Genomic DNA, 21,613 nt, shown 5'->3' with positions numbered 1-21,613 from the left:
TCCTGAGTATCCAGACTTGAATAGACCCCAAAGAGGGCCTCCAGAGCAGGCAGTAGTACCTAGGAGAAGAGGAGTCAGGGTAGAGAGAGGGAGTGAATGTGCATGATTTTGTGCCTGGGGACACTTGGGAAGGCTTCTCTGAAGAGGGAGCAGTTGAGCTGAGCCTTGAAAGATGAATGAAAATTGGAAATAGGGGCAAGAGTAGAGATCAGTGGAAAGAAGGATGTGGCCGTGAGAAAGGACAGGGCCTGCATGGAGAAGAGTGGAACAGAAGGAGGTCCTTGGCTGTTTGAGATGGTGTAAAGGTGAAGAGTGTGAGGCTGGTGAGTGGGGCCCAGAGGATGTGGGTGGCCTGAGACATTCTGATTGTTCTGGGGGGTAGGTAGGGTCACTGGAGATGCTGGAACTGGGAGTGACTGGAAATCCCTCTTACTTATGCCCAAGAACACTCACTGTGTACTGAAACATTTTTTAAGATGCCTCTGTAAGGAGCTTACAAAAGGTTATGCAGACCTCTGAGCTGGAACTAAAAGGGTAAGGAGAAGTGACTTATTCAAGGTCAGATAACTAGTGAATGTGGGAACCTGATTTAGGGTGGACATCTGACCCCCAGATGCTGGCTCATTTCTTGTGATCTCTCCTGTGTCAGGCTGTCACAGAGAGTAAGAGGCCCTACCTCAGGTCTCTGTTTTGGTATAACAAGATAACAGAGCTGGGTTGATTAACCCACTGGGGATAGCTTCCTGCTGGGGGTAGGGGACACCTGGGACGGCTCGTAGGAGGAAGGGATATTAGAATTGGGGAGGGGGACAAGTAATAGATACACTATCTATTGTCTGGGGTATGGCACATCTATTTGTAGATGTAGGTGGGTCAACATGTGCAAGTGACAGCTTCTCTGAACTTGATTTCTTCAAATGAAGAGGTGTTAGCACCTGCCTTGCCAGTTTGCCATAAGATCAAGTGGAAGAAGGCCTGGTTCATAGCCTGAAAGAGGGTCTTGGAGGAATTGTTCAGAAGATGCTTGCTTCTACCTCCTTCCCTGTTGCCTTGGCTGCTCTTTGGCCCTAGCCTAAGTTACCACAGGACTTACTTCTCCCCTGTTTCTAATTTTTAAGACATTGGATAAATCCAGATGAAAGCTGGGAGGGGAACCCAGCCTCAGGAGGAAGGAACCACTGTAGGTGTTGGGGAGCCTGGTGAATTGAGGGATGTGGTCAGGTATAGATGTGGGCAAAATGAGGTATGATTGGATCATCTGTGGTCAGTATCACCTGTGCCCAGAATAGAGCTAAGCTGGGAGCCCAGGGTTCAGTAGGGGATGGGACAAGTCAGGATCTACCAGTTTGGGAGTTGCTGCTGGACTTCAGTAAAACCCCTCCGCCAGCCTCACAGTTGCTGTAGCTCCAGTCTTCCTGCCTATACATAGTAGGTACCTATGTGTATAGAAAAGTTGGCACTTCCTAGGAGTGCAGGAGTTGTGGTTGAGGGACAGGAGCAGGCTGGAACTGCAGTGACTTAACTGGGGCTTTTGATGTCGGGATATAGGAGGTTTGGAGCTGGGTGAGACCCTAGGCAGTGGCTCTCAGCCTCCCCCCTGGTCTTTCTTTATCTGTGTTTACATAGAGGGATTGGATTCTATAATCATGTTGCATCAAAAAGTTATGCAGCAGCATCAAAGGATTGAGAAAACCTTCTTGACCAAAAGGGGGAAGAGAGAATTGAGACAAAATTGTCAGTGGCTGAGAGATTTCAGAGTCGAGAGGTTATCCTGGAGGTTATTTTTACGCATTATATAGATATCACCTTTTTGGTTAAGGTATATTGGAAAGGCTGGAGGAAACTGCCTGAAAATGTAGAGCTGTGTTCCAGAAGCCATGTTTCTTGAAGATGATTGTATAGTAATACAGCTTTTGCAATGTGACTGTGTGATTGTGAAAACCTTGTGACTGGTACTCCTTTTATCTATGGTATGGACAGATGAGTAAAACAAATGGATTAAAAATAAATAAATAATGGGAACAAATGTGAAAATAAATTGAGTAGACTGAAATGCTAGTGATCAATGAAAAGAAGTGGTAAGGGGTCTAGAGAAAAATAGGGGAAACAACGGCTAAAATGTATTGGGTAAATGGAAATACTAGCAGTCAGTGAGAGGGAGGGGTAAGGGGTATGGTATGTATGAGTTTTTCTTTTTTTTTATTTCTTTTTCTGAATTGATGCAAATGTTCTACGAAATGATCATGGTGATGAATGTATAACTGTGTGATGATGTTGTGAGTAATTTATTATATCCCAAGAATGGAATGATCATATGGTAAAAATGTTCATGTTTGTATGTTGTTATATTTAAAAAAAATTTTTTTAAAATAAATAATGGGGGGATAAGGGGTAAAAAAAAAAAAAAAAAAAGGTTATGCAGCAGCTACCCTGGGAGGTGGGCCTCACAGTTTGATGAGCCCCTCTGGGTGGTGGCTGTAGGGGAAGGATGTATGAGATCCTGCTTGTGGCAGAAACTCAATATATGGAAACCATTCTGTGGCTTTTCTACTGGCATGGGAAAGGGTTTGACCCCAGGCAAAAATATAGAGTTGGCTGGGGCCTTGTAGGGGCCCTTGGGGTGGCATTTGGTGTGGCATTCACAAGTCTGGGTGGCACAAAGCGTGTCTCCTCCCTATGGCACTTAACCCTCCACTTATGCCCTGCTGGTCCGGTCCACCAGATTGCACTTCCCACAGCAAAGGAAACAGCTGCAGGGCTGAAACTTGAACCCAGGACTGCTGCCTGGGAACCCAGCTTTTTTTTTTACCAGTTACAGGGAGCGCCCTCTACTTTAGGGAGCAGAGTCGGAGCCCGGCTTCCCCTTGGCCCTACTACATGCGTTGACCATACTAGACAAATTCCTGGCCTTGTTTGGCCCTCAATTTTTATTCCCTTAAAAAAAATAAGTGTTTTGAGTAGAAATGGAGGGGGCAGTAGTTTGCTGTGGTGGGGCTCGTAGTTGCTGTGTACTGAGCAGAATGAACCCCTGGTGGGGCCTCCATGGGAGGTGGTGTCCTGGTCTGCAGCCGAGGTGGGAGGCTGTAAGGCAGAGAGGCTCAGGAGCGCCCCACCACTGACTCTGTGCATCCTGCCTGCCCCGGCTGCCCCTGAGCAATGCCGCGGGTTGGGACCAAAACTGGCTGCAGCTGGGGGCAGCTGGCCGCTGATCACCTGCCACCTGGCCCGGAGAGGGAAAGGCCTACTGCTCCTTGGGAATGGGCTGGCAGGCGCAGATGCCTGTTGAGGGTATGACAGGAAGGCTGCAGAGCCTGTGATGGCTGGGGGCGGGGACGGCTGCTTCTGGCCTGGAGGGACACATTGGGGTGTGGCTCGGCCCACTGGAATTCTGGTATGCTCTGGGAGCGGTGCTGCCAGGAGGCGTTAAGTTGTTGTGCCTTAAGTCCTTTTGGTTAACTAGGCTCACGCTTACAGGGCTGCCTGACTCAGACTGGCCAGAAAAATAGACCACTTTTTCAACAGATCTTTCCAAGGCCAACTTTGTACCAGGTAGCTGTTCTAGGACTGCTGGGTTCGCCAGGGTGAACAAGCCCCTGTTCTCTGAAACCTGACATTCTCTTTGGGGGGAGAGAGGCAAGAAACAAGGCAATTTGAGATTAGTTGTATGAAGAAATGAAACAGGGGATCTCTTGAAGGAGAGGACTTGCTTCTTTAGCTATGACTGTCAGAAAGGCCTTGCCTAGGCCCTGGCTTTTGACCTGAGACCTGAATGAGGAGAATGCAGTCTTGCCTAGTGCTGTGGCAGAGCAGAGGGAATGACTAGTGCAAAGGCCCAGAGAGATTCAGGACATCTCTTGATATGACTCTGGGCAGAGTCAGCACTTTATAGGAGGAGCCTGAAAGGGCCTCCCCTCTGAGGCCTCTCCACCTTCCCCTGCCCACGACTCTGTGCACCAGGCCAGCACCATGCCCAGGTTCCCTGGAAGGGAGACTTTCCCATAACTGTAAGTGATTATCCTCAGGTGTCTTTCTAGAGTTCTTGGACCTGGAGATTGTGCCGTATGTTTGGTTACCTATATGGGAGACTGTAATTTTCTGTTTGTTCCCTGAAGGACCCGGAAATCTCTAGATGTTGTCACTGCCATTTGTTTTTTCCTTTTCTTTTTTAAAAGTCTTTTTGGAAATTTCAACTTGAAAGACCCACATTCAGCGTGTTCTTTGAAGAAAGGGGGATCCCTCCTGGCATACCCCTTAGATGCTGGCCTGGGCTGAAAGGCCCCCAGATCTGGCCAGCAGAGGCACCTGTGCGCCCACCACAGACAGGCATGGGCCTCTGGCCTCGGACTCCTCGGTAACAACCTCAGCAAGATCCTAGGCCAGGCTGTTGGGCCTGCACTGTGGAGACCTGGTTACTCTCCGAAGTCGAATCTGACTCCCAGATCACGAGTGCACAGACCCTGGTCAGCAGGGAGGCTCCCACTGCAGAGTCTGTGGGGGTAGCTCTGCAGGGTTGGGGTGTACAGGAAAATTCCTCCCTGGGGTGGGGGTGGGGCCTTCAGCCAGGTATGAACTGAGCCAGGCCCGGAATGGACATGGGACTGGGTCAGGATCCAGGCTGGAAGGTGAGGGGGCTGTTTCTCCAAAGAGGCAGGGTCCCAGGACCCGCCATCCATCTGCAGCTTCCTGGTGTGCCATGATGGTTAATAGCTGGCTCTTCCAGGCCCTTCTGAGTGGCTTGGCCCCCACGCAGACCCTGGAGGATTGAAGGGAGAACCTTTTTACGGGCTTGGGAAAAAGAGTGAAGGTGTAGGCTGCGGCTTTTCCCGAACCAGGCCCTGCTGTGCTCTCTGGGAACTTTGAGTTGTGTTGGAAAGAAGGGGAGCATGTGGTCCCAAAGTGTGCTCAAGGAGAGGAGCCCAGAGCAGGTTGCTCTAGGCCCACAAAACCGGTAAGGTTGGGGAGGAGGATGGCAGCCCCAGGGTCTTCACCCCAGGCTGCAGAGCCATTGAGCCTCAGGCAAGTGCCTGGGGTTTCAAGTACAAGCAAGGAAAGGGCGAAGCAGCTTGATGCTTGGGTGCTCACCCACTCTCCCAGCCGCTGCCTTCCTGGGACAAGTTTAATAACCTGAGCCTGTCTCTCTCGTGGTTAATATTGCAGGAGAGAAACTTTACTCGTAGAGCTTTTATTGATCTAGGCACTAATAAAAAGTAAAGGGTGTTTTGGAACAAGGTTGTTTTTTTTTGTTTTGTTTTTTCCTACCAGAGCAAGGAACACCAGAACCTAAAACACAAATTTGTTTTCTGCCTCTCCCTAGATTGCAGGGGAGGGGGTAGGATTGTCCTTGTCTAATCTCTTGAAGAAGGCTTCCCTGACTGCTAACGCCTGCAGTCACCATCTGTTCTTCAGCAGTTAAACGAAGCTGCCACTTGTATATTTTGTCCCTTCCCCAGAAGGACTGTGACTTCCAGGCTGGGGTATTGCTGAGACCCTGGGTGGGGGGAGGGGGTATCAGTTGCTCTGGGAGACAGAGAGGATTTGACTCTTAAGTTGTGTCTTTCTGGGTTGGTTCTTCCACTGCCCTGCTCCTTGTTTTCTTATGTTCATTTCACAGATATTTATTGAGCTCTTGTACCATGCCAGACCCTCTCTGAGGATACAAAAATACAACTGACATAGCCCGTGGCTGCACAGAACTTACTTTCTGGTGGGAGTGATGGATAATAATAGATAATTGGAGAAACAGAATAATTCCAGATTGTGTGAAGTGCCTCTACTATAATGTAAATCAGGAATTTTTGTCTGCTTTGTTCAGCACCTGTGTTCCCAGTGCCTAAAATAGTGCCTGGCACATAGTTTGCAGTTAATAAGTATTTGTTAGCTGAATGAGCAAGATGCTGTGAAGGAAACAAACCTAATGTTTCCCTGGAGAATAATAGGGGTGGGGCAGGACATTAGTGGAAGGACTGAGTCCCCAAAACCAGCCATTTGGAGAGGGGTGGGTGGAACAGAGGCTCCAGGGACCTGGAAGAACAGAGTCCCTGAGGTGGGAAAACTGAGACTTCAGACAAGGGGTGTGGGGTGTGGAGGAGGCTGTTGGATGAGGTCTGAAGGTAGACAGACCAAATCCTGCAGGACTTGGGCCACCTGGGGAAGAGTTTAGATTTATTTCAAGTGATGTGAAGAGTAATTGAAGAACTTTAAACTGGGGAGTTACATAATCTGATTTGCATTTCTGAAGGGTCCCTCTGACAGCCTGGAAAGAGAATAGATGGAGGGCATAGGGCAGAGTGGCAACAGAACATGTACAGGACTGCTAGGATAGGTGGAGAGGAATGTGTGGGCTTGAGAGATTTCAGGGGAGGTAACTGCAGGATTTGCTAATGGATTGGATTCTGAAGGCGAGGGAAAGTGAGGGTAGGCTTTTGAGATTCCTGGCTTTAGCCGCTGAAATAGCATTCCATCTTGGACATTTCAGGTTTGAGGATCTGTGCAGCTCCAAGGCAAGTTGGTATTTAGGTACATGAGTCTGGAGCTTGGAGGAGGAAAGGTCTTAATATACATTTAGGAGTCCTGAACACACTTGAGGTATTTAAAGCCTCAGGAGTGGATGAGATCACTAGAGCAAAGTGTTTTGCATAAGAGAACCCCTAAAATCAGAAAGAACCCTGTAAGACTCTCAACGTGTGGAGGAGAGGTAGCAAGGTTTCTGGACAGGAGAGCTGTGCCTGAGGGTAGGAGAAAGCGGGAGAGCATGGTGTCCTGGGTTTCAGGAAGGTGGCCAGCTGAAACGCCATGGTTTTGGCAATATAAAAGTCCTTTGGTGACCTTGAGGAGAACTGGTAGGGTCAGAACACAGATGGTGTGTTGGATAGACATGAAAGTGGAAGCAGCAAGCATGCAGAGGAGAGAACTGGGCCAGTCTGGGAAGCCGAGGAAGGTCAAGAGAGGGACTTAAATGTATGTCTACGTGTGCCTTGCTTTGCCAGCAGTTTATCCACTGGTTCTCAACCTGGGGCATGGATCAGATCCTCTGAGCAGTATTCCCAGAGATTCTGATTTGGGAGCCCTGGGCCTTCAAAATGGTATTTAACAGTTCTCTGAGTCTTACCTTCCCTTTCCTTCTCACTCTCTGGAGGGCCTGATAATTGCCCTGAATGTGTCTCACTTTTTCTGACTCATAGTGTCTGCTGACCCTGTCCTCCCCCTTTCCACACCCTGGTCTCTGTCCGAGGCCCATGAATAAGAACATTATGGAGCATGGTTTATTTAGAGGGTCTTTCCCACCTTTCCCAAAGTCAAGCTGGTCTTCCTTTACACTAATGGCTTTTGTCTGGAAGGCTCCTGTGTTTGTGTGGCTTCCAAAGAAGTTTGAGATCTTTTTCAGGTTATTTGGTGGCCTTAACCTTTTCCTTCCCCCCAAAAGCCTTGCTGGCATGGGGGATGAGTTTAGAATGTGTTTGGCTTAGGGGAGAGTCAGCGTAGGGTCAGAACAACCTGACGTCTGATAGATCCATGATGGTTGCTCAGTGTCTGTTATGTGAATGGCAACACAGATATTTGCATCTTTGGGGTTCCCAGTTTTGTTAAATGCTTTTTCTTCATTTGAATAATATACCTGTTACCTGCAAGGAGTAATGTTTTACCTCACTTTACACATGAGAAAACTGAGGCTGAGGGAAGAAAGTGCTTGCCCAAAGTTCCACACAACTTATGTGATACAAGCAGAATTGCAACGTTGGCCTTCAGACCCCTAAATCAAGCCACCTCCAAGTCAGGCCTACTCATAGAAGCTTACTGACAGGTTAACCCTGTGAGTGAGGTGGTAATGGTGGGATTTAAGGGACCTGGGTCTCCCATTGCCCCTCAGGAACAGTGGCCATATGCTCTGCCTGAGCTATATGACATCCTTGCCTCCTAACTACGCACTCTCTTTGATGCTCAGCACACTGCCCCCCACCCCCAATCCCACCCTCAGCATACCCCCTGAATGTATTAGGCTCCAGGAAGAGAGGAAGAGACATGCCTTGAACTTTGTCACGTTCCTAGGGGTTCTTGCAGCAAACGTAACCCCCAGCTTCTGGGGAGGCATTTTGCAGCAGGTGTAGGATGGCTTGTATGGCTGATACAGAGTACCCCAGAGGCAAAGAGAGCTCAGGTGGACCATACATATACCATGAAAACCCCACATGAGGAGGAGAAGGCCAGAGACACAAAGGAGCTCTGCACAGCCAGGGGCAGGGGAGACCTCAACCTGGGGAGAGAAAACCACCTGTAGCCTCCTGACTTGCCCTCCTGATGGCTTTCGGCCCCTGCTTCCCTCCTCCTACCCAGCAGACCTCACTAAGGATTAGCCTGGTGTGTGTGTTGGGATGGGGAACTGTTTTCTGACTTTAAAGAATTTGGGCCATAGCCTTGCCTCTTTCTTTATGGCCTTCTGGGGAGAGTGCATCTGGGAGGTGGCACAGGGTGGTCATGCCTGGTGGTCATTAGGGTCCCTGTTGGATCACCTCCTTTTACAGAAAGAAACAGAGGCCCAGAGAAAGAAGTGACTTGCTCAGGGTCCCTACCCAGGAAGCAAGAGTTTTCTGCTCTGTGCCTCTCATCGTATCCTGGGGCAGTCCCCTTCAGCTTAGCTAATCGTGGCTGGCATTTATTAAGTGCTTACTCTGGGCAAGGTTTCCTCACAGCACCCTCATGAAGTAAGTACCGTCATTATGCCCATTTCAGAGATGAGGAAATCAAGGTCCAGAACCTCTTGTCCAAGAATACACGGGTTGCAAGTGGTAAAGCCTGATTTGAGCTTAGACAGTCTGGCTTCAGGGCCCATGTTCTTAACTACCAGGTACATTGCCTCAAACTTACTTGACTGCCAGGCTCCGTAGAAACAGAATGAGGTGGTAAATCCTTGGGTAACCCTGCCCCTGCAGAGTTAGGCTTGAAGATTCTACTTGGTCTTGGCTATTCTGATGGAGGATGGTGGTATAGCACTACTGCAGGTATTGGGAAGTGGCCCATCCTTGAAGGGCTTCTGAGACCTGTACTGAGGCCCTTTCTTCTCACTTACTCTCCACATTCCCATTCCAGCATCTGGGCAGAATCTATCTGTCCTTTGTGCCTAGGGCCCCAGGAGAAATCCCCCTCTTCCTTGCAGCCCTGCCCTTCAATTCCAGTGAAAGTGGTTGGGAGGGTCTTGGCCAGCTCACCTGAGCCCTGGGCTTGGATGAATGTTTTCCCTCACCTGCCTCCTCCTGGCCGCACAGTCTGTCACAGAAGGGACTGAAGGCCTCTGAGTAAAGTGCCCTGATATGCCACTTCTTGCCCTCTTCTTCCTGCTCTCTCCGTTTCCTCCACCTTCAGCTTTTCTTAGGGTCCATCTGTCTGTCCTTTTTCATTGTCAGAAGTCATAATTTTGGTCTCCTCATTGTAAGGTGGGGAAAATAATAGAACCAACCTCACAGGCTTTTGCAGCTCTTACTTAAAGTACGGTGGTGGGGCACCTGTGACTAATGAGCCCTCCTCAGCCCCTTCTTTTTTCTCATGAGGGGAAGATGCTAGTGGATATGGAACAGGTGGGTGTGGGGCTTAGGGTAGGGAAAGCGGGGCCTCTCTTGGATAGGAGCAGGTGGGAGAAAGAATCCCAGCTTTTTGGTTCTGAATTAAACTCCTAGGACTTATGTCCCAGCTTTACAGCTGGCTTGCTGGAAGTCCTGGGTGAATTACTGAACTTCTTGGTCCTCGGAGCCTGCATCTGCAAGTAGGGACAGTGGTGATGCCTAGCTTGTGGAGTTGTGAAGAATAAATGGGATAATGCTATAAAGTACTAAGCACTGGACCTGAGACATAGTGCTCAAAAATGGCTGCTCTTCCTACTCATATTTTTTACTTGGCCTCAGTGCTTTTGTTTTTGGGTTCTTTGGGACTTGTGGGTGAAATTTGGAGTTTTAAGATTGTTCATTCTGTTTAAAATCTTCTTTAGGAGCCCGAGACCTCCAGTCTGATCTTGACTTTTGGTTTTTGTATGTTTTTGCTTTTCTGTTTGCTGAAGAAAAAAAGAGATCTGTGCCTTTAAGTACCCAGCAAACCCGAGTGGGACACTGGCCCTTTAAAAACAAATTACACAGAGTTGGAACATAGCCTTTGTTTAACTAGCTGTGATTAGTCCCGGCGGACAGGGCTGTAGCAGCATGTCTAGGACCAGAGTGGGATTGGTCACATTCTGGTGGGACTGTCTGGGGCCTGTGGGAATCAGTGGGCAGCAGAGGGGCAGGCCTGGCCTTTCCATTTCCCTTGCCTGGTGAGCCTGGTGGCTGTGCTGAGGGATGGTGAGTGGCCTGGGCTGAGGTGGGGATGAGGGAGGCTGGGAAGGAAGGAGTGAGCTGGCAGCCTTGGATTGCTGACCAGATCAGCCTCCTGGGCCTAGGGAGACCTGGAATGAGATGGGCAGCCTTGGGTCAGCCAGGGGTTGTCACAGGTGCCCAATCTTGTGAGCTATCCTGGAGTGCCCCCCGGGGGGGTGTCTGTACTCAGTCATCCACTGCCAGCCCAGAATGTGGAAGCAGTTAGGATCACCCTGCCAAAGCAAGACACCAAGAAGAGTGTGTGGCTGTTTTTAGTTTTTCAAAAAGAGAGGAAGCCCAGTGACAGGGCACGCCTTTCCACAGGAGCCAGTGGCCTCTCTGGCGCGCTCCAGCAAGAACCAGGAAATACCAGGAAATCTGAAATGTTTTCTGAGCGAAGAAGCTTGGCCTTTGCCCTGAGTCACCCAACCCATGGCCAGGCCTGTCCACGCTTGGAGTGTGGGGGTGGGGGCATGTCCTCCCCTTCCTGGGTCTGCTCCTGGATCCATTAGTCCCAATTGGGGTTATAGGGGAACAGGGAAGACCAGGAAGTTCATGTCCAGGCCTGGGGTTGTTTTGGCTCCAGCTTTAATATTTGGAACATTTGTCAGAAGCCAAGTAATTGATGTGGTAGAGTTTTTACTTGAGAAATATGCAGTCTCTGGAAAAATCAGGAAAGGGGTTTGGCTTGTTACAGCCAAGTCTGGGTGCCTCTTGGTTATGATCTCGGCCATTGCTCCTACTGCTGTGGGGTGGGGTGGCTGACTACCTGCCATCCAGGTGTCATTCTCACCATTCACAGACACAGGAAACAATATGCCTGCCTCACCCAGGAGGTGACAAAGGCAGAGTTCAGTACAGTTTCTGCTTGCCCTGTGTTCCTGTTAATTACTTGAAAATTGATATATTTGATCTCATGATTTCTTGTAGGTTTGTTGAAAGCCTGAGGGCATTGATGGGCAGTGAAAAGTTTTGTAATTGGAGCTTAGGTGCTGGGCCTCCAGCCTTCCAGCTGTAACTTTGGGCAAGCTGCTTGATCTTTCTGGGCCTCTCTACTTCTCCATGGATTCTGATGGAGCCAACCCTGGAGAGAGTCTTTGGTTTTGCTTAGAGAAGGCTTCCTGGTGATAGTGGCCTTTGAGCCAGGCATTGAAGAATAAGGAAAACTTTATGGCTGGGAGAGTGCTCTGGAGGGACTCACTTGAGCAAAGGTAGCAGTCTAGTGGGGCTGGGCTGGGGTCAGTTGTGTGGCTGGAAGGGGATACACCTTCGAAGCTGTATTTAAAGTATATGGCTTTATCAGTTGGCAGATGACAGAGCAAGAAAGCAGGACTAGCTTATCTAGAGTTAGCTGGTGTGGAGTGTGGGAAGAGTGTGGGCTCTAGACTGCACACATTATTGGGCCTAGAGGAAGCCCCTTGAGGTCTTGGAGGCTTAGTTTCCCTAACTATGGTTTCAGACATCTGTAGTTGGGTGGCTGGACTGTGGGAAGGTCAGAGGTGTGGGGTCTACTAAATGTGGAGCCAGTGCCTCACTTACCAGCAGCATGGGTAAGTGGTAGTGTATGGTTGGTGAGCTACTTGGACGTCACAGATGGCTTGGGTGCACAGTCTCTAGGAGCAGGAGAAATTAGGAGCCACATCCTGGTTTTCTTTGACATTGTTTCTCTGAGTTTCTGCCTTTGTCTGTGTCCTGGGAGCCATGGCTTGCCGGCAGCCATTTTCTTCTGCTGTTTTACTGCTTTTGATCACTCCTGCCTGTATCCTGCTAGTTATATTCTAAGAAGCAGCAATTCTGAGAAGATCCCCTCTGGGATTCCCAGACACCAGGCTTGGGAGAGGAATGGCACACTGAGAACGAACAATAACTATGTACTGGGTGGCTGGATCAACTCAGTCCAGGAGCGGGAGGTGTCATCTTCATGAATCTTTAGCAGGCTGTGGCAGGAGGTAAGAGCAGCCCAGTTGACAGGTATGGAAGCCGAGGTGCAGAAGAAGCCAAACTGTGAACTCTGCTGCCTGGTCCTGTTCCTTTACTCCTTTGCATCTTCTGTTTCCCAGAGGTCATGCTGCTTACAGGAAGGGGACCCTGTGTGGCCACAAAGTTCTCCCTAAGTGGAGGCTAGAATTGAAGAGACAGCTGGGCTGGGAATAAATAAGCTCTGGGGCTGGAGTTTAGGGGCCAGTGATAGTTCCCAGAAGTGTTGTCGCTTGACAAGGGGTGAGTCAGCCTTCCTTGGCCCTGGTTTCTTTATCTCCTCAACTGAGGCTCCTATATAAAATGGTCTGTTCTTGAGCCTCCTTTTGGGGGATGGGGGTGTAACAGGTGAGATTATCTGGGGTCTGTTGGCAGAGAGGCTTTTTGAGAGCCCAGAAGCAGAGGTGGGTAGGAGAGGCATCTCGGAAATGTTGGTGAGTCCAGAAGAAGTGAGGAGCTCTAGAGACTTCGTGCAGGGGCAGAAAGGGGCAGAATGACCAGGGAAAGGCAGAGCCGTGGGGGGACAGCTGGAGTGGGGTATGTTTGTTGCCCTTTGAGAGCTCACTGCACATCAGTGTCAGGTTACCCCTACAACAGCCATACAGCCAAAAGTGTATCCCCATTTTAGGGTGATAAAATGAGAGAGGTTAATTAGGTAGACCAAGTTCTTAGAGCATCCTGTTTGTGTGTATTTTTTTTTTTTTTAACAATTTTATTCATGCAGCATACATTTTAACTTTTTTTAAAGTGTAAGCAGATAGAAAATTTATTAGGTGTATATGTGAGAGAACACATGTGGGTACTCTCACAAAGACAGAGATGAGAAAGGCAAGGGGTCCATGCCTAAAAAGGGGTCTTTTTAAGGAAGAAAGCCTCACCACATTCATCCAGACATCAACTAACATAGTGCCAGGAGCTAGGGCAGCAGGGACATGTGGCTGGTCCTGGTTGAGGCAGGAAGCCTGGTTTCCAGGGATGGAAGGAGACAGTTCCCATATCACCCTAAGACCATCCAGGAGGCCATGTGGCATGGCACCTGGGTCTTGGGTGGAAGCGAGATGGGAGAGGATGCTGCCTCTGCTCTGTGCTCGCATTCTGTGGGGGGAGTACCATGAGCCTAAGAGGGCTTTCTGGAGGTGGAAAGCTGCAGAACTTGTGAGCTTTTAGATCAGCCAGAGGAGAAGCAGCTATCTCTGGTGTAAAAGTGCTTGTCTTTCAGTTCATTCATTTGTCTTTTTTTTTTTTTTTGTCATTGTTCCTTGTTCCCCACTGAGTCCTGAGCTCCTTGGGCTCTTAAGACCACCAGGTGGCTGTTGGAGATATTTATGGCCCCATGGGAGTGGGGAAACAAACCAATCCCACACTCTGGTGTGACCCAGGGCATACATGGGTGTGTCCATACATGAGGAGGAAGCAGATACAAACTGAGCTGGCAGAGGACACCTCAGCCTGGCCTTGAAACTTTCCCAAGAGTTGCCCTAGAGGAGGAAGTGGGGGGGGGACAATCAGACAGAGGAACGGTGTGTGCCCTGAAGGGGCAGAGAGACTGGAGGCTCTGAGATGGACAGTGTCAGGGTCGCTGTGAGGCTGAGGTTACAGCTGTGAATGCTTTGAGGTAGTTTGGAGGAAGGGGAGGTCTGGTAGGACTTTGCCACCAGAAAGGTGAGTGGGGCTGAGGGTTTTGAGTTGTCGTGCACTATAATCTTTTCTGAGCATCTGAGCCAGGCCTGGCAGTTCTTCCTAGGGACCAGGGAACAGAGTGGAGAGCTGTTGTCTGCACAGAAGCAGAAGGGACAGTTGACCCTCAACTCACTTTTGATTTGCCCACATCTCATCCTATTCAATGAGTGTTCCTCAGAATCTCCTCTCTTAAAATTCAGGGCACTTCACTGTTCTGCTGAGGTTTATGAATGTTTAAAAACTGCTTTGCGGTCCCCAAAGTAATTTGACAAGTCTGACAGCTATTGATTAAAAACCTGAAATTATTCAAGCTGCAGGATGACTTGGGGGATTAGATGGAAAGTTTTTTTGTTTCTTCTCTCTATATATCCCACCCCTCCAAAAAAAAAAGAGAAAGATGTATAAAGGTAAATGTGTTCCTGAATATTTTTTGAAAAGTCCATTAGGCCTGCAAATTATACTGGAAAGAGTGGGAGTGAGGTAGGGCTATGGTAGGCTCCCTCTCTTATTTCAAGTACCCAGGACTAGCACCCATTACAGCTGTGGGGGACTGAGTCACCACCAGGGAGCAATGAGTTATTACCATTATGTTATTAGTGGTGATCCCTTATATTCATGGGGAGTTGACATGTTGCGGTTTTTGTGACTCTCTCTACTAAGCAGTTTGGTAGGTGAGAAAAGTGCTGCCCAGAGGTGGGAAGGGAGCTTGGTTAGGGTCAGAGAGCAAGTCTGGGGCCTAAAGGAAGGGGGTCTGGGCACAAGGTTACAGGCAGATTAGTAGTGAAACCAGGACAGGAAGTTAGGGCACTCTGACGAAGTGTGCCCCCACTGCCCCTGCCCCCCCTTCTTTTCCATCAAATTGGATTGGAGTGCTAGGCTGACTGGATGCCAGGCTTCTGGGCCTGGCCTAGCTCAAGGGAGGTCAAACAGAACATGACAAGACCATTAGGATCCCAGCGTCCACTCTGAACTGCATGACTGGGCCAAGGCACTCCCTTTCTCCATGCCTCAGTTTCCTTTTCAGGAAAATAGAATGTCCTTCTCCTCCATCACAGAAGGAGGCCTCTGCCCCTAGCCGTTGCCCCTAAGCTAGGGCAAGTTTGAGTTTTTGTTCTCCCTTTCTGTAGGACGATGCTGCCTTTTGGGCAAAGAGTTATTAGGAAAAGGCCATAAAGTGTTGGTGTATCTTGGTGAGAGCAGTTCACAGGCAGCTGGACACCTAGGTGCTTAGTCAGTGGCTGTCATAGTTGGGTCCAGGCTGCCGCAGCTTTGTTCATTCGGTCACTTATTGGGCCCCTGCCATGTGTCTGGCTTAGGCTGCCTTGTGGTCACAACAAAATGAGCCGCCCTGTCCTCCTGTTTTGGTTGCCAGGGTGTGGGCCTTCCTCTTGGAGTTCAGCCTAGTGGAGGGGGAAAGGGAAGGGAAGCACAGGGTCCCACAGACAAAGGCGTTTGCTGGCATCCAGAGGTAGGGGCAGGGCTGAAAGCCAAGCCCATTGCCTTCCAGTCTAGGGCTCGGTGTGCTTATGGGGAAGGGGTCACACTAGTTTCTGGTGATCTGCCAGGACCTACCCTTTGGTCTTAGACTGAAGGAACCCTGGTAGAGAGGGACCAGGCCTCCAGGCCCTGTCATCCAGGAAGGCTTCCCAGGCAGCGGGGCCAACCTCCTTGCCTTTTTAGGGCAGGCTCTGTCTCCCTAGGGCCCTGGGGACCACCAGGCGGCTGCATTCTTCTCTCCTCCTCTGGGACCTCAGCTGGGCCAGGAGCAAGCTCTGGCCTTCTCAGCCAGTTCCCAGGCTGGCTGGGCTAGGCTGGGCCTGAGGAGAGATGGCTCTGCTGGATGCTCTGGGTGCAGTGCTGCTCTTTTTGTGACCTACTGCTCGATTCCCAGGAGGTCAGTGCCCTGTGTCCTAACTGTGCTCCAGAGCTGTCTTTTCTCACTGTGGGCAGAGATTTTCAGCATGGCTCCTGGGCCAGCCTGGTTGGGACAGCAGAAGCGTGGTGGACATGTTGTGACTTGAATTGGGGCTTCGGCAGTGTTCTGGGTTTCTGACTCCAGAGTCAGCTGGACTAGCTCTCTGGTCAGCATCTCCTTCATGGAGACCAAGTTGTCTAGGATTTCTCCCCCTTTCAGGCCTGGTTGTGGTATGGGCAATGGCATGGGACCATATAAGGGCTGTGGTATATTTGGGCTGGGACTGCTGTGCCCTCCCCTAGGCCCCTTCTTCTCCTTTCCTTTCGCTTCAGGAAATTAAAGGCTTTTAAAAAAAGGCAACACAGAGCATTTGGACAGATGTGCTTTGTCCCCGTTTTGCAGCTGGGGAAAACAGGTATGGAGAAAGCAAGAGCTTTGACTGATTGGGGAAAGGGACAAGGAACAGTCTGCGAAGTCACCCATATCTCATCACGCCGAATGTTGGGCATTTCACTGACTGATTCTATTAGTTAGGGTTCTCTAGAGAAACAGAATCAACAGGGAACACTTGCAAATGTAAAATTTATAAAGGTGTCTCACGTGACGGCGGAAACGCAGAGTCCAAAATCCTCAGGGCAGGCTGTGAAGCCAATGATTCCAATGGAGGGTCTGGACGAACTCCACAGGAGAGGCTCACCAGCCGAAACAGGAAGAGCCTGTCTCTTCTGAATCCTCCTTAAAAGGCTTCCAGTGATCAAATTAAGCATTACTTATTGCAGAAGACACTCCCCTTTGGCTGATTACAAAGGGAATCAGCTGTGGATGTAGCTGACATGATCATGATTTAATTCTATGAAATGTCCTCATCGCAACAGACAGGCCAGCACTTGCCCAACCAGACAAACAGGTACTTGGCCAAGTTGGCACATGAACCTGACCATGACACTGATGTTAGGAACGTCAGTCTTGATAGCAGTGTGCTGTCGTCAGCCTTGTTCACAACTTTGTCCTCAGCTCCTACAGTGGTGTTTGGCATTCGACCTGACTAGTAGCTGGCGTTTGCCCAGCTTTCCTGAGCATCTTACATGCACTGTCTCATTTAATCCTTACAGCTACCCTGTGAGGAAGATATGTCATTATCCTCACTTAGAGTGAGGACACTAAGACCTAGAGAATCGAATGGCTTGAAGTACACAAGGTTGCATGTTTTATAAGGAGTAGAGAATAGGTTTGGTCTTTGAACTGGGTGCCCTTGACATTAGGCCCTCCTACCTTCTTCCCAGTTCCCAGTTGTTGTTCTTTTGCATGAACATAACACTCTTGGGACTTCCCCGCTGCCTGCCTCAAGCCTCCCTCTAACCACCTGACCCCTTGCCCCAACAACCACTCCCTCCAGCCTCTGCAGGTGTCTAAAAGGGTCTTCAAACACCTATACAGAGTGCTCATGTCCTTAAAACTAAATCAGCCTGGCCCCATTTGTGGATGCCTGTGACTGAGCTGGAATTGGCCTGCCCTCTGGGACCATGCAGGGCAGCTCCCTCTGCCCCTTTGAGTTGCGATTTTGAGGGAGAGCCTGCGCCTCTTACTTTCCGGACCATACAGCGCTACTTTCAGCTTACTCCATCCATAGCTAGGAGCATCCTCTCTATGTAAAATAGGGCTTTTCAATTATCACAAGTTTTTGTTTTGGGGTCTCCTCCCTCTTTGAAATAATGGGCAATTTATTGAACTTATGGGTCAGCTAACCTCTCGAGTAAAAATGATAGAGTTGAAAATCAACTTGCTGGGTGGAAGGCTGTCATGTCAGATAAGGCTGTGTGCCCCCGGAATTCAGACAATATCCCCATTGTTTCTGCCACCAGGGCCCTCACAATGAGCTGCTGTCAGGGCCTGATTTTATCTTCAGCAGCAGCTCTGTCCAGGCCCACATGCCCTGAACAGGGGCTGCCCCACCCTAGCCAGCCCCTCTGGCTTTCCCAACCTGGAATGAGCAAGTAAGCCTTGTTGTCGACCTTTGTCTGTCCTTCTGTTTGTGGTGTGGCTTGTGGGGTGATTGCAAGCTCAAGCTGACCTTGCAGTCATGGAGCTAGTCTGGACTCCACTGAACTGGGTTCAGAGCCCATCCGGCCCATTGCTACCTGTGTGATCTTGGGCAAGTTAGCTTGTTTTTTTTCAGGGTTGTTCTGAGAATTGAGTGAAGAGACAGATGGGAAGGTGTGGTGGGAATGGGGTTCACCAAATGGCATAGGGACAGCATCATGGAGGCAGCATTTGGGGTAGCAGCATTTGGGCTGGGCTTTGAAAACTGAGAAACATTTTTGTTTGGCAGAGAAGTGGAGGAAAGGGCAGTACTGGTTCAAGAAATAGCATTGGCAAAATTCCCCCAGAGAATAGGAGTGCATGGCTTGTTCCAGGACCAGCTCGTGGAGCTAGGGAGAGGAGGGCAGAGATGAGGCATTTCGGGAGGCATTTCAGGAGGCACCTAGTAGAGGTGCCTGAGGCTTGGCTATCCTATGGGCCCTAAGTGGGGAGAGAGAGGATTGTGCTGTGGTCTAGATGGGAGAAGGCCACTGGGCAGGTCTTACCCTCTGGTGGCTTTGGCTTTCGTGTGTGTCATCTGGGAAACATGGCGCCACCTCATTCCCAGGAGTGGGAGAGTTCCATGCCATGGATAATAACAGAGCAGCAGGCCCAGGTTGTGGGTGGGAGGGTAGGAAAAGTGCATGTCTTAAGTCTTGGGGACTGTCATAAGACTAGGGGGTCAGCTGTGTTTGGGAAGTTCTCAGAGAAGGCTGAGTTATGAAGGGGTGGAGAGAGTAGAATGGGCTTCCTAACCTTAGAAGAGATGGAGAGAGCTCCCACACCTAAATAAAGCCAAGGGCAGGGACATTTCTCAGAGATTCAGCAGTGAGCATTGGCATGCTGCTTTGGGAATTGGCTGTGAGCGGGTAGTCTTCCTGATGCCCCATCTTTGGGCTTTTGTCCCTTCTCCCAGGGAATCATCACACCCTCAGAGTCTGCAGGGCACAGTTGGATTGTCTTCATCCAAGCTGATCTTTGCTGCCATATTCTGGGCTACTGAGTAGCCCTGAGTTTGAGAAGCTCTGAATCTATAGAGCTGAACCAGACCAGCTCTGCCCATGAGTTGCCAGGCCCCTGCCTGGCAAGGAGGCCAATATGGCAACCCCTTCCCAGCACAGCCTGATGAATGCAGGATGCTGGATTCAGGTACAAGGTTGCTGTCTTCCTGAGGTATCCAGGAAGGCTTTCTGGAAGAGGGGGCATTGGTGCTGATAAAGTTTAGATATAACAAAGGAAATGGAGTTGTAGGTAGAGGGACTGTGTGTGCGAGAGGCCTGTCTGCAGGCAATCTTTGGGTTAGAGGACCCAGTGGTGGTGGACCAGGCTGGGTGGCCAGGCAGGTAGTCCTTGAGGCCAGTGGCCCAAAAGGCAAGTTCTGGAGCTTGAACTGAATCCCAGGTGGTCTTGAGAAGAAACACCCTCCTTATAACCCAAAGGTCTGAGAAATACCTCTCCTTGTAAATCTTGTAACAGCCTTTCTTCACAGTGCTTGCTTGTTACCAGTCTCTCCCATCTGAGGCCAGAATTCTTCCTCCTTTTTAAGATAAGGAAGTAGCTCCCAAGGGATTGGGAGCTTCCCCTGAGAAGTGACACTGGGAGCAAAAGGGCTCTTGGGCAAGTTACTTGCCCCCTCCCAGCAGGCCTGTTTCTCAAACCCTGGCTGTGAAGTCTGAGCAAGGTGAGGTGACCTGCATGAAGGTCTCCTGGGAGTGGAATAGGAGCCATGGTAGAGGCCAGGGCGTGCTCACCACCTCTGACCCCAGCCTCCCATGTGAGGAGGCATGCCTCTCATTGCCCCCCCTGGAAACTGAGCAGTGTTCGGGCCCCCCCCCCCCGCCCCGTCTTCCCTCCCTGCCTCGTTGGGATGCTTGTCCAGTCACTGTGGCAGAGCAGAGGTGAAAAAAGAAGTGGCACAGCAATGCCTGGCATGAGGCGAAGGCATGGTGGGTAAAGGCTGCCTTGAGTGTTTGATTGAGTGGTGATCCCAGGTGAAGTGTGCCTGGGAGCTGCACACTTCTTCACCTGCTGGTCTGTCTTCCTGAAGTAGGTGGTTCTCAAGCCATGAGGTGGTCCTCATGGGTCCAGGAAGAGACCAGTGACATTTTTCCTTCTTGAGCCCCATCCATTTTATTAGCCACCCAACCCCCCAACCCTATGGGCACACATACCTCTATCTGAAGATTTACCTTGGCAGGGTCATCATGCTCCCTCTGGGCCCAGATGGGGTGAGGACCAAGGATGCTGTATATTAGGGCCTGGCAAGCAGGTACCCCTTTCTCACCATGAGCATTGTGGGGAGGAAGGATGGCAGACAAACTCCTGGCCGAGTGGGCAGGATATATGCATGTATATGATAAAGAGCACGCTTACCTATTAGCACTGCTACTACCACACAGTGCTGTTGCCAGAGCATAACCCTCCTGTCCAGCAGCAGCCTAGGAAAGGGAGTAGCCACTAGGGCCTCCCTATGCCTACCCTCCCTTCCCACCCCCTTTGTTCTCTTACCATTGGGTTTGTACTGCAGAGATAGATACTGCCTCTGCTTCACTTCTACCCCTCATGGAGATGCCCTCAGCAAAGTGGGTAGAGGCAGGGCTGCTCAGCTGCAACCCAGTGGGCTGGGCCAGTCCAGGATGTCTGAAGGGCTGTGACCTTCCCTACAAATTCTCTGTTCAACCGGGAACCTCCCAAGTGAGAGCAGCACCAGCTGGGGCAGGTTTATGGGGCAGGATGGCAGGAAAGAAAGAGGAGTGTTCCGCAGCCACATGATGCTTTGGGGCCTGGCTTGGGGTCATGGGGATCCCAGGGCAAAACCTGGGCTTCGTTAAGTCTCCCTGGACAGACCCTGGGCAGGCCCAGCCCGCTAAACTGTACCTCTTTCCTCTCTCCAGCCAGCACTTTTTCATGCGCCCCAGGCAGGAGGTAGCCTGGCTCACCAGCTCCTCCCTTTGTACTTCCTGAGTCCTACCTCACCTGCCCTGGCTCCCAGCATTGTTGTTTGTCGGGGTTTTCCAGGCTGTGTCAGAAAACCATCTGATTCCAGTCTGTGGACTATATTTTTGTCCTCTAATGGCAGGCCTAGGAGCTATGGGTCCTGGTCTTTCATAGGCGTCTCTTACCCTGAGGTCCAAACCCCATCCCGAAAGGGAGGCCTGGAGTCTGCCCTGTGAAGTGGGTGACTGTTTTAGTTTGTTAATGCTGCCAGAAATGCAATACACCAGAAATGGAACAGCTTTTAGAAAGGGAATTTATTAAGTTACAAGTTTACAGTTCTAAGACCTCAAAAATGTCCAAACTAAGGCATTTAGTTTGAGAGGAAGATACTTTGACTCGAGAAAGGCTGATGTCTGTCACATGGGAAGGCATATGGCTGGTATCTGCTGGTCCTTGTTCCCAGTTCCATTGCTTCCAGCTTCTGATGCCAGTGGTTTCCTCTCTAAGCAGATGTGGGCCTTCATTTTGCTCCTTCAGGACACAGCTCTGGATTCTGGTTTGCTTAGCATCTCATGGGAGGCCACATGATGATGTCTCCTGTACTCTGCATCTCCAAACGTCTGTGTCTAGGCATCTACTATCTCTGAGCATTCCAAGCAACTCCAAATGTCTGCATCTCTATCAGCTC

General features: G+C 50.1%; 1 protein-coding gene across 8 annotated transcripts in view; it reads left to right on the top strand.

Annotated features, from left to right (window-relative positions):
- Positions 1-21,613, top strand: part of DAB2IP (DAB2 interacting protein) — a 188,795-nt gene that overhangs the window by 139,025 nt on the left and 28,157 nt on the right. Inside the window, exon 1 of one of the 8 annotated variants that reach the window (XM_077143161.1) lies at positions 9,619-10,322. The exons of the other annotated variants lie outside the window; for them this stretch is intronic. The gene's annotated coding sequence lies outside the window, so the exon portion shown is untranslated. Of the gene's footprint in view, positions 1-9,618; positions 10,323-21,613 lie in introns of those variants that run through there. 8 annotated transcript variants of the gene reach the window in all.

Source organism: Tamandua tetradactyla, chromosome 2 (assembly GCF_023851605.1).
Source record: "Tamandua tetradactyla isolate mTamTet1 chromosome 2, mTamTet1.pri, whole genome shotgun sequence".
Classification (NCBI taxonomy): Eukaryota; Metazoa; Chordata; class Mammalia; order Pilosa; family Myrmecophagidae; genus Tamandua; species Tamandua tetradactyla.
The sequence above is the reverse complement of the archived record's forward strand: the minus strand, read 5'-3'. Positions and strand labels throughout refer to the sequence as shown.